The sequence below is a fragment of the Loxodonta africana genome, chromosome 22 (assembly GCF_030014295.1).
Source record: "Loxodonta africana isolate mLoxAfr1 chromosome 22, mLoxAfr1.hap2, whole genome shotgun sequence".
Classification (NCBI taxonomy): domain Eukaryota; kingdom Metazoa; phylum Chordata; class Mammalia; order Proboscidea; family Elephantidae; genus Loxodonta; species Loxodonta africana.
In genome coordinates, this window is record NC_087363.1 from 48,409,690 (window position 1) to 48,422,345 (window position 12,656).

The 12,656-nt window shown below is 44.2% G+C and overlaps 1 protein-coding gene across 6 annotated transcripts in view; it reads right to left on the reverse strand.

The window, feature by feature from the left end:
- The window catches only part of ITPR1 (inositol 1,4,5-trisphosphate receptor type 1), a 385,201-nt gene that overhangs the window by 360,046 nt on the left and 12,499 nt on the right, over positions 1–12,656 (reverse strand). The window lies entirely within an intron of this gene.

Sequence of the window (12,656 nt, forward strand, 5' to 3'; positions counted from 1 at the left end):
TTCCCCCAACAAATTAAGTAATTTCAGGATACTCTCCAACCCACAATAACATTTGTTTCAAACAAAACCGCACCTGAATCATAGTCCACAAATGGAGGACCCTCGATAATAAATAGTGAATATAAAAAAACAGCAGGGAGCCAGCCAAGAATTTTGCAGTGATTAGGGAGCTGGAGAGTCTGGCTTACAAAACATTAACATATGCAGTTTGCCTCAGGGATTGTTAACTCAGAAGGAAACACCTGGTATAAAACTAAGGTCTGGCAAGGCCATGGTGCCTGGGCCAAGGTACCAAAGCAACAAAATAAAATTAATAAAAGGAAACTTGATAACAAACACCACAAAGCTTTACCAGCCTTTTAAGAACTTGACAACTAAAAGTGCTTCACCAAAATGCTTTTTCAATGTCTTTCCTTTGCATCCTTTACCAAAAAAAACTTCTAGATGGAGACTAGAACATACTACGCTTACCTGCATAGTGAAGGGGTTAGTCAGCACTTGGTCTAAACCCCTCACTATGCAGATACGAACAGTTAAGTCTTGAGCTGGTTAAGAACACAGCCACGAATATACAGCTAGTTAGAGGCAGTCCTAGAAAATGCTCTTAAGTTCTAGGAAATCTCTACACAGTCCGGAAATCACTGCACACATACACATACAAATATCAACAAAAATATTGACATGACTCATAGAAACAGCTTTCATTGGGGCCATAAATATTGAGGAGTGGGAGCAATATTACCAAAGCTACACTGACGTGTAAAAAACAAGCTCAGTTATGTAGGAAGGCAGTGTGCTGGGGTGGACTGCAGCTAAGTTTCCAGTTTTCCTCAGGCACCTGGTATAGATACCTAAGTAACCAAGGCCTTCCTAAGACCTCTCCTCCAAACACTACCAGTTGTCACTAAGTCAACTCTGACTCATGACGACCCCATGTGTGTCAGAGTAGAACTGTGCTCCGTAGGGTTTTCAATGGCTGGTTTTTTTTTTCCAGAAGTAGATGGCCAGGCCTTTCTTCCAAGGCACCTCTTGGTGGACTTGAATCTTTTGGTGAGTGACCAAGCCCATAAAACATTTGTACCACCCAGGGACTGCCCTCCAAACCCAGGCCCCTTTCAACATCTTTTCCCATCTATTCAGTCAAATTCCCCTACCAGAAACCATTTACCCCGTAAAGCCACAATAGTTGCAATGCCTAGAAAAATATTCTCTCCTCAAATCACTTCCTGGGTGCCAGGTTTTCTTTTAGGAAGAGTTATGTGGCAAGGACTGGCAGGGAACCTCAGAAAGTACTTTTTCTACCTTGGCAGGAGTGCCAGGTAATGATAACGTACCAGTAAAGAACCTCAGCTCACAGCTCATGAGAAGCTGCAAAGAAAAGTTCATTTACCCCCCAAAACAACCCAGATGTTGCAAGACAGATAAACAGCATTTCACTGAACATGAATTTTAGACAGAGACAGCAATTGAGGACATGGAATAAAAACTCAAACAAAAGAACTAGCATCTCTAGACCTTAGTGAAAGCTTCACAAAAGGGACAGTTGGCCAAGTATTGCTCTCTTCAATCTTGTCCATCATTATGTGGTTTCTTCCTAACTAGATGTTTTATACCTAAAGGCAAACCAGTGTTTTAAAACCCCATCCAGAAAGGCTATACAAGTGAAAAACATTGAGAGTCATTAATATTTCCCTTATGTGCTCCTGTTTAAAAGCTTTATCATAAAGAGTCAGGAAGTCAGCACGTTTCTGGGACCATTTATTGGAAAATAATTACTGTCTGAATTTTGAGTCAGACCAAATTTGTATCTGAACACTCTGGCCTCCTGGAAAGACAATGATGAGTTGTCAAATGCCAAGAAAGCAGGTATGTGCTCGGGCAAGAGACTAGAGCCCTTGTCCAGCATGATCAACTCTCTTCTTTCGGGCTTATCCTTCAAATCAACGTTGGATCTCTAAGGAGGCCAGGCCAGGAAATCCTAGCATGACTGCTGTGTTCTGAGGGCAACTTTCATTATTACCTGATTACCTTACTGTAAGGTTCCAGACTCTTAATGGGAAGAAGCAGACACTACTCAGTGTTCCTGAATGACGAGGCATGAAGCACACAGTATTGTCCGCAATAGGTACTTGAACAGATGTTTGGACGCCACATTTCTACAGCACAGTTCTGCATTACTGCCATTTTTAATGATGATGATGATATTGCAGTTAGTTGCCATGGAGGCAATTCTGACTCCTGGCAACCCCATGCCTACAGAGTAGAACTGCTCCATAGAATTTTCAAGGCTGTGACCTTTCAGAAGCAGATCGCTAGATTTTTCTTCCAATGAGACTCTTGCTGGGTTTGAACAGCCAACCTTTTGGGTAGCAGTCAAGTGCTTAACCGTTGACGCTAACCCAAATGAAACCCATTGCAATTGAGTCGATTCCAACTTGTAGCAACCCTATAGGACAGAGTAGAGCTGTCCCATAGGGTTTCCAAGGCTGTAATCTTTACAGAAGCGGACTGCCATATCTTTCTGCCACGGAGCGGCTGCTGGATTTGAACCAATAAACTTTCTTTTAGAAACCAAGCACTTAAGCACTGTACCACCAGGGCTCCTTCCCACTCTACCCAGGGACCTTTAACAAGAGCTGATATTTATTGAGCACTTACTATAAGGATTAGCCACTGCACTAAGTGCTTTAAAATTGTTCTCTTAACTGAATCCTCATGGCCACTGTGTGAGGCAGGCACTACCATTATTCCCATTTCGTGGTTGGGGAAACAAGTACAAAGAGGTTAAGATGCCCAGGTCACATAATGAGCAAGCCAGGGCTATAACCCAGGTCTGTCTGACTCTTAAATGGAATTTTTTGTCAACGACGATCTCTAGAATATGGGCTAAAATGTTAACTGTTCTTATTCTCTGGGAGGTGAGATTACGGAGAACTGATTTTCTTATCTTCTTTCTAACTAACACGTTCATTAACTAGACAAGACAATTGAACAAGTAACCTTTAGCCACGTTTTCCATTTCCTCTGAAAGCACAGACCAGTACACTCAGCATAGCTAATGATCCTCAGCTGGGCAATGTGCCACGGGTCCTGATTTAAAAACCAACCACAAGGGGTAAGGGGAGGACAGATCCTGCCCCAGGGGTCTCAGGCAACAATGCCCACTCACAAAAGACTGAGTAGAAGACTTCCTGATCTGGCTAGAGACCTCTGGAGGTCCTCTCCTCACCTAGAGCTAGTAGCAGGGAGGAGAAGGGAAAGGAGGAGGAGGAGAAGGAGGAGGGAGCCTGCTTGCAATTATCAGTGATGTCCTGGAAGGAAAAACAAAGGCTGGGAAAGTCAACAGAACAGGCCCGTGGGGCCTGGAGGGGGAAAAGCAGAAAGTCAGCTATGAGTGATGGGCCTCCCTAGCAGTCTTCTGGAAGACTTCCTGTTGTTGAGAAGCAGGTTGGGAGAGCCTGCCTCTTTATCTGATCCTGGACCATTTGTGCCTGCAAACTGCTTGCAGCTGTACCCAGGACTCCTGTGTCACTCACACAGTGGCTGGGGACCACCTAAGAGAAAATCACAGCCGGTGCCAACTGCCACTGAGCTGCGTAACTCTGAGACTTCAAACACTAGATGGATACCCAGGGCTCTTGGCTAAAAAACTCTGGTGGAGTTAGTCACCTGACAGACAGGAGGACAGGCCTGGAGGGTCAGCTCCAGAGCTCCACTCTTCCTCTCTGAACGTCAGCTAGTATTATTAGCCTACTGCAGTCATTCAGTCCACTTAAATCTCTGCCTTCATTTCCTCATCTGTAAAATGGGGATAATACTTACTTCAATGGGTTGTTGCAAGGATTAGATAGAAAATGAAAAGTGCTTGGTGCAGTGACTGGCATACTTTTATTGCTCGATGCTAGCTATTTTTATTACTTTTTAAATAAGAGAGAAAGTGAAATTCTGGAAGATTCCAGGGCTTCAAAATTTAAACTCAGTAAAGGAAAGGATTCCCTGTATAAAAGGGCTCCTGGGCATCCAACAAATGAACTCCTGTATGACCCCTGAGGATATATTTTACTTTAGGGAAGATAATCAGCCTCCTTAATTTCCTTGCCAGAAGAAAGGCTGAACAATCCTGAATTATACTCAAGCCTCAACCATGAGCATCTGGCCTTTCCAAACACACAAATATCACAGAACAGAAGTTGGATGGAACCTCATTAAGTACGTAATTCTATCTCCTTCTAATAACAGAAACCTTCAACAATATCGCCTATGGATGGTTTCAGCTTCTGCTTTAAAAAAAAAAAAAAATGAATAAACTAAAACAGCTGTGTAGAGTTGATTCCAACTCAAAGCGACCCTATAGGGCAGAGTAAAACTGCTCCATAGGGTTTCCAAGGAGCAGCTGATGGATGCAAACTGCTGACCTTTTGGTTAGCAGTCAAGCTCTTAACCACTGTGCCACCAGGGCTCCATGTTCAGCAGCCTTGTTAGGGAGTGTTCGTTCCTCCAGCTACAAAAGGACAGCTACCTCCCAGAGCTCTAGCTGCTGATCTGTCCTCTGATGCTGCAGAGACCTCTAAGTATGTGAATGCTATCTATCCTACTTCTCAAGGCTTTGCTTCTTTTTACAAAACATCTCCATCGTCCCCCCATTCTTGACTGGCCCTGTGGCAGGCAGGAGTTGTAGGTCCAAAGTCAAACTGCCAGGGTTCAAACCCCAGCTCTGCCACTGACTCACTGTGGGACTTCAGGAAAGCTCTGGAAGTTCCCTAAGCCTTGCTTTCCCCATCTATAAAACAGCGGTAATAAGAGTACCTCCCCCATGAGGTTGTCTCGAGGTTTGGTGAGATCATGTTTACAAAGCCCTCAGCACAGCACCTGGCATGAAGTCAGCACGCAATCTCTGTAAGCTCTGAGTGTTAGACCACCACTGCCACCTACCACCACTCTGACCAGTTGATGCACCTCTTCAAATATGGTTTTTCCTGGAGGGTTTGACCAGACAGACAAAGGTGGGATGGTAACCTCTGCACTGTACCCAAGCAGCTGAAGGCTGTGGCAACTTTGCTGAGCCCCCACGCCACCTGCTGGCTCATCTTCCATTCATTGTACCCTGAAACTGCTCCCTGAGCAACGCATAACAAGAGGAGATTTGATTCCGTTTTTAAAAAAGGTGGAAATAAAAACACAGAAATTCAGAGACCTCCCTGGGGAATAGAAACCAGAGGTGGTGGTCTTCAAAATCTGGGGTTCCAAGGTTTTGCTCTTTGTCTTCTTTATACCCTCCCTGGTCATCTCCTCCACTCCACTGGCTTCCCAAAACCAGGTGCCATTGAGTCAGTCTGACTCATGGTGACCCCACATGTGTCAGAGTAGAACCGTGGTACATAGAGTTTTCAGTGGCTGACTTTTTGGAAGTACAGACAGTTCCCAAATTACAAACGTCCAACTTAGGTCCAACCCATAGTTATGAACCAACCCTCGTAAAGCCTATCATAGCGAGGTACATACAAATGGTTCGTAATAAGAAACGTGCGATACTATGTGATGCACATCAAAACGTTATTATTACCATTACTATTATGTTAAAGAAGTTTTTGTGTACCTGGAAGTGTTTCTTTAATTTTTTTTATGTATAGAAAGGTATACTATATACTATATGCTAAGACAAACATTTGACTAACTAACATTAGATATGAACCGTACCTAACTATTCTGACTTACATACAAAGGTGACTTAAAGACAGATTTAGGAACGGAATTCGTTTGTAATCCAGGGACTGCCTGTAGATTGCCAGGCCTTTTTTTCCAAGGCTGAAATTTGTGTGTGTGTGTGTGTGTGTGTTTCTGGGTGAAAGTTTACAGTGCAAATTAGTTTTTCATTCAAAAATTTATACACAAATTGTTTTATGACGTTGGTTGCAATCCCCGCAATGTGTCAGCACTCTCCCCCTTTCCCTTTCCACCTGGGTTCCTGGTGTCTACTTGTCCAGTTTTCCTGTCCCTTCCTGCCTTCTTGTCTTTGATTTTGGGCACTAGGTACCCATTTGGTCTTGTATACTTGATTGAACTAAGAAGCACCTTCCTCACGTGTGTTATTGTTTGTTTTAAAGGCCTGTCTGGTCTTTGGCTGAAAAGTGGACTTCGGGGGTGGCTTCAGTTCTTAGTTAGCAGGGTGTCTGGGGGCCATAACCTCTGGGGTTCCTCCAGTTTCTGTAAGACCAGTAAGTCTGGTCTTTTTTTGTGAATCTGAATTTAGTTCTACATTTTTCTCCCACTCTGTCCAGGACCCTCTACTGTGATCCCTGTCAGAGTGGTCAGTGATGGTAGCCAGGCACCATCTAGTTCTTCTGGGCTCAGGTTGGTAGAGGCTGTGGTTCATTTGGTTCATTAGTCCTTTGGACTAATATTTTTCTTGTGACTTTGGTTTTCTTCATTCTCCTCTGCACTGAATGTGATAGGACCAATAGATGTATCTTAGATGGCCACTCGAAAGCTTTAAGACCCCAGGTACTACTCACCAAAGTAGGATGTAGAACATTTTCTTTTTGAACTATCTTATGCCAATTGATCTAGCTGTCCCCGGAGACCATGGTCCCCAGACCTAGGTCCCTCAAGGTATTTGGATCTCAAGGCTGAAATCTTTATGGAAGCACACTGCCACATCTCTCTCCCATGGAGTGGCTGGTGAGTTTGAACCACAACCTTTCAGTTAGCAACTGAGCACTTAACCACTGTGCCGCCAGGGTTCCTTTCAGTTACCAGTCAAGCATGTTAGCCATCTGTAGCACTCAGGGCCTCCCTGCTGGCTCCGGTAATCTCTATATGACGGGGATTCTCAAGTCTGTATCTCAGGGCCAACAGAGACTGGGAGCCTGCTCCTGAATGCTCACAGCATCTCAGTGTATCACAAAAATTGCCTGCCCAACCTGCTTCTCCCCCTCCGTACCCCCTTCTCAGCCACCACCACCAAAGCCTGAAGGGATCTCCCATCTTCCCTTTTGCCTTATCCCTGCCACAGGGCCTTTGCCCATGTTGTTTCCCCAGGCTCAGAACACTCTCATCCCAATTCACCCTTCACATCTCAGTTCAGTTACCATTCCCACCAGAAAATCTTCCCCAATCTCCCTGAGAAGGTCACACCCCACTGTTACAAACTTCCTGTGCCACAGAGCTCTCCTTCCCAGCATTTATGTCAGTTCTAAGTTCACATTTATTTGTGTGATTCCTGTCTGACACTGCGGTGCGATTGATTACTTTTGATGTGGCCTTGCTAGCCATGATCTTGTAACTCTCACTCAGGTGACTGTGTGATCAGGTAATTGTGGCCAACCAAGGGGATTGGTCAGTTTTGCCTTAAAAGAAAGCCAACTCCAGAGCAGAGAGGAGGAACCTACGATCACCAAGGAAGAACAGCTAGGAGCATTTCCTTTGGACCTGGGGTCCCTGTGCTAAGAAGCTTCTGGAAGCAGGAGAGAGAGAGAGAAAGCTGTAACCCTGAAAATGGTGAGATGCTGTGGCAGCAGAGACCCGGCAGCAGCAAACAGCATGGTGGGTTTCCCAGCCCACGGAGAAAGCTGAGTACCTTTGGGGTGAGGCCTAGGGCCAGGGAGAGGCGTGCCTGCGAGCATAGCTGGGAAGAGGCTGTTCTGATGGAATAACTGTATTCTGAGTGTTCCTGAGCATGAATTGTAACTGTTACTTCCCTAATAAACTCCATAATCATTAGTATGGTCTGTGAGTTCTGTGTGGCCTCTGTAATGAATTATCAAACCCAGCAGAGAAGTACAGTGCTCTGCAAGGGAAGGCTGATGTCAGAATTGGTGAAGACGGTGGAGAAAAGAGGCTTGTCTGGCCTCCACCTCATGGGAGTCGGCCTCGCACTGTTGATCTTGGTTCTCCTTCCCCCTGGTGGGGCTGGAGGAGGTCAGACACTTCCTCCACGCCATTTTTACTGAATGCCATTGCATTCAAGGATCTGTTTAGGGCTCTGTCTTGCATGCCAATATATTCGCAGCCCCAATGCCTAGCACATAGTAGATGCTTGGTAATATCTGTCAAAGAATTGAATGGACAAGTCTAATCGAGTACCAAATCCTAGAGATCTTCATCTTCAGTACATCTCTTGAACATTCCAATTCTTTTGATCTAATCTATTCTGCAACAACAGCCAGCATGATCCTTTAGAAACAAATACCACACCACATCGTTCCTGTGCTAAACACCTTCCAAAATCTCTCTGGGGCTCCTCATGATCTGGTCCTTGCCTATTCCCCCTACCCCCACCGCCAGGCTGCCCTCTATACTCCATCCACAATGAACTGTTTTCAGTTCCCCTCAACATGCTGTGTGCCTCTCTGTCCCCTGGGCCTTTGCATATGCTGTTCCCACTGCCTGAGATGCTCCTCTCCTTCCCTCACTGCCACTTTTGGCTAACTCCCAATCACCTTTACTGTCCCAGTTTAGATGTCACTGCATCTAGGAAGCCCTCTCTGACTTCCCAAATCTGGATCATACATCTGCAACATATGTCTCTATACATCACTCCAATTGCCCTATCTGTGCCCACCACCCAAACCCGAACCCACTGCTGTCGAGTCGATTCCGACTCATAGCAATCCTATAGGACAGAGTAGAACTGCCCCATAGAGTTTCCAAGGAGCACCTGGTGGATTCGAGCTGCTGACCTCTTGGTTAGCAGCCGTAGCACTTAACCACGACACCACCAGGGTTTCCTGCCCACCACCACTGTCCTAATATTGCTTGTTTACTTGTTGATTTACTTAGTCACTGGCTTATTTACTTGTACGCCCCCACTAGACTGTAAGCCCATGAGGGCAAGGACCTATTCTTCCTTGTCGCATTCCCAGTATCTAGTACAGCACCTGGGACATGGCAAGCAATCGAACTGAGTTCTGCGGAATATATCGTCATCTTATCTGTTGCCCAACAGAATTTATAGTGTCTTTTTAGGTGATTGGAAACCCTGGTGGCGTAGTGGTTAAATGCTACGGCTGCTAACCAAAAGGTCGGCAGTTTGAATCCATCAAGTGCTCCTTGGAAACCCTGTGGGGCAGTTCTACTCTGTACTGTAGGGTTGCTATGAGTCAGAATTAACTCAACGGCAATGGGTTTTGTTGTTTTTTTTTAGGTTATTAATTTCCTAAAGCCAAGGTTACTCTGTCGGACCAAGGATAGAGGACAAAGGCTTACTGGCCCTTTTCAACAGATTTCTATGAAAAGTTTGGGGACCAAAATAACAAAGTCTCTAACTTCTGCTGGTGGTAAAAAGTACCTCTTCCCTACTGACCATTCCCTCTGCGTGTTCAAAATGGCTGTGAGCGCAGAAAGGAGTTAACATTTAGAAACACTGATTCCAAATGTCTGGGTTTGAATTCCAGCTTCATTTTCCAGCTGTGTGTCCTTGTGCAAGTTACATAACGCCTCTGAACCTCAGCTTCCTCATCTTTAAAAAAAAAAAAGACAACCCTTCATACCTCTCAGGGCCACTGTGCAGATTAAGCCAAATAGTCCACATAAACTGCTTGGCAAAATACCTGGGCCTTCCTAAAGCAGCTGCTATCAAGACATTTCCAACTCAAGGTGACCCCATGTGTGTCAGAGTAGAGCTGTGCTCCACAGGGTTGTCAATGGTTGATTTGTCAGAAGCAGATCACCAAGCTTGTCTTCCAAGATGCCCCTGGGTGAACTTGAACCTCCAACCTTTTGGTTAGCAGCAGAGTGTGTTAACCGTTTGCACCACCCAGAGATTCCTGCCCTGCTTCATTTTCACATGAGACCAAAATGAAAAGGTACACTTTTATTCCTCCAAAGTCTTCACCCACCTCTGCCTTAACTTGGGATCTCTCTGTTTGATACATGTTCCATACTTTGTCAACACTGCTGGGTGCCCACGGAGCAAACAAGGGTCAGAGAAATTTTTAAATCCTTGCAAGCCAATGGGGTGGTAGACGCTCAACAGCAGAGCACATCAAGGTATTGCCGCTTTGTGGTACCCAATTTTGCAATACCCAAGACAGTCAAACCTAAACTCAACTCCCCTTCTTCTGTCTTCAAACCAGGCCCCCTGCTGGGGGTGGAGATAGTAGAAACCTCTTCAAAGGAGTATTCAGAAGCTCTTTGGTGTTAAAACAGGCTAAAACACAGCCTCAATGAAAAAGAAATAAATTCACTTAATTTTGAGCAGATCAATATAGGTTTGTCTGCTTTTGTTTTTGTTTTCTTTGTTTTGTTTTGTTTTTGCTAAAAGGTTTGACTGTGGCAGAAAACTCACCTGTTTGGCTATGGCAGAAAACTCACTTATGGTAATTTTTCTTATCTATTTCTCCTGCACACACTTAACTAATTGCATTATATTCACTTTTCTAAAAATGAAATCTCGACTTCCGCCTACACACAATTTAGAACTTAAAAGTTAACAACTCCTGAAGCTAAGACTAAATTAGAACACTTTCATTAACCAAGAAGTTATCTAAGATGTCACTTTACTCTTCAAGGGTGGACAGATGAGGAAGGAAAGCAGAAGCCAATGTCACAGTAGTTAATGGACCCCAAAACAACGGACCCTCAGATTTTCACCAACACATAGAAGCAAGAAGACTCTTCTGTTTAATTAAGATGAAGCCACATAAACTTTGAGGCTGGACTATCTGACTTTCAGTAATCAAATTCCCATCTACACTCTGACTTTAAAGTAGGCCCTTCCAAGCACTGGTATCAGGCACTGAAGGCCCCTCATCACCACGCCTGTACCCCAAAACCAAAAACCCATTGCCATCAAGTCAATTCAGACTCAGAGAAACCCTATAGGACAGAGTAGAACTGTCCCATAGAGTTTCCAAAGAGCCGCTACTGAATTTGAACCACTGACCCTTTAGTTAGCAGCCATAGCTCTCAGCCACTGAGCCCGAGTGCATAATTTACTTCCTGATGACCAAGCTCCCCATGTTTTTACCACTGAATTACCTTGACAATGACATTGAAAATTCATATATCACCCAAGAAACATACAAAATCTTTCCCCAAATCTGGATTTGCAATCATTTAACCTTCTTACACAGTGAAGCTGGCTAGCGTAGAATATCTAAACTGTTTTTGACAGCTTCCCTCTTGATTCCTTTAATACTAGTTGTGATAAAACCTAAGAGCAATGAAGCTTTAAGACAATGTCAATTTCTACTGTAGGATACAACTTCACTGGAGGCCAAAAGCTACAAGAAGAACCAACAAGGATGTTAGAGCAGCGGAGATAGAAGAAGCTGCATTTGAAGGTGCTGTTCTCAGATACTGACATAAATCTGTGCTTTATAATTTTTTAGTGACCCATCCCATCAGCAGAACTTCTGAAATGTTTGGTACAATCTTGCTCATCTGAGAAAGAGGAACGTAAGAAAAATACCACTAGCCTCCAAGCTCTCGTTGCTTATTTGCATTTCAAGAGGCGCTTTGGCTGAAAAGTGATTTTGTTTTGCAAAACGAAAACAAGAAACAGCTTAAAAGCATCCCTATCCACATATTTCTGAACAGAAAGATCTGATACAACAACCAGACTTAGGGACATTCAATTTCATCATGTCACTCAAGCTTTCACCTTTCCCCTCTCTCAAATGTTCCATGCCACCATCCTACCTTTCAAATACCTAACCACCTATAAGCCAGTGGTTCTCAAAGATGGCCCAGGGATCCCTGGGGGTTCTCAGGACTCTTTCAGGGGCTCTTGGACATCAAAACTATTTTCATAATAATGGTGGTGGTGGTGGTAGCTGCCATTAAGTCAGCCTCTGACTCATGGTGACCCCATGCACAATGCAATGAAACCCTTCCAAGTCCTGCACCATTCCCACGATTGGTTTGCAGGTCAGCCCATTGTGATCCACGCGGTTTTCACTGGCTGATTTCTGCAAGCTCCACTGAAACCTGTTCAGCATCATAACAACATGTAAGACTCCACTGACAGAGAGGTAGTGACTATACATCAGGCGCATTGGCCAGGAATCGAACCTCAGTCTCCTGCATGGGAGGCAAGAACTCTACCACTGAACCACTGAACTCTACCACTGAACCACCTCTTCATAACGACACTAAGGTGTTATGTGCCTTTGTCACGCTCAGTCTTTCATGAGTGTACAGTGGAGTTTCCCAGAGCCTGCATGACATGTTGAAGGCAGAGCAGATATGCAAATCCAGGCTGTCTTCTGTTAAGCCAGATCTTAGAGTGATTTGCAAAAAATATAAAACAATGCCACCCTTCTCACTATTTTTTTTTTGGGGGGGGGGATGTCATTATTGTTCATTAAAAAAAGTTACTTATGTTCATGTGTAATGGATTTGTTATTTTTTAATGAGAAAAATAGTTTAATTTTTTTCAGCATTAATTTCTAATATGGTGAATATAAATAGATATAACTCACATAAACAAAAGTTTTTTGGGATCCTCCGTAATTTTTAAGAGTGTATTGAGCTCCTGAAAGCAAAAAGTATAAAAAATGCTGCTATAAAAGTTTTCTTAGATTTAAGATTTGACTTGGCACTGGCTATACACTTACGCACTGCCGTCGAGTCGATTCTGACTCATGGCGACCCTATAGGACAGAGTAGAACCGCCCCATAGAGTTTCCGAGGAGCGCCTGGCGGATTCAAACTGC